The following is a 446-nucleotide window of genomic DNA, read 5'->3' on the forward strand; positions in this document are numbered from 1 at the left end:
TTTTGAGATGGAGTCTTGCTCTGTCGCTTAGGCTGGAGTGGAATGGCATGATCTCGGCTCACTGCAACCTCTGCCTTCCGGGTTCAAGCGATTCTCCTGCCTCAGCCTCCCGAATAGCTAGAACTACAGGTGTGTGCCACCACGTCTAGCTAATTTTTGTATTTTTAGTAGAGATGGGGTTTCACCATGTTAGCCAGGATGGTCTCGATCTCCTGACCTTGTGATTCACCCGCCTTGGCTTCCAAAAGTGCTGGGATTACAGGCGCATGCCACCATGCCCAGCTAATTTTTTTTGTATCTTTAGTAGAGACGGGGTTTCACCATCTTGGCCAGACTGGTCTTGAACTCCTGACCTCGGGTTATCTGCCTGCTTTGGCCTCCCAAAGTTCTGGGATTACCAGCGTGAGCCACTGCAGCCAGCCCATGCTTTTTATTTTTAATTATTA

This window comes from Mandrillus leucophaeus, unplaced genomic scaffold (genome assembly GCF_000951045.1).
Source record: "Mandrillus leucophaeus isolate KB7577 unplaced genomic scaffold, Mleu.le_1.0 Scaffold22, whole genome shotgun sequence".
Taxonomy (NCBI): domain Eukaryota; kingdom Metazoa; phylum Chordata; class Mammalia; order Primates; family Cercopithecidae; genus Mandrillus; species Mandrillus leucophaeus.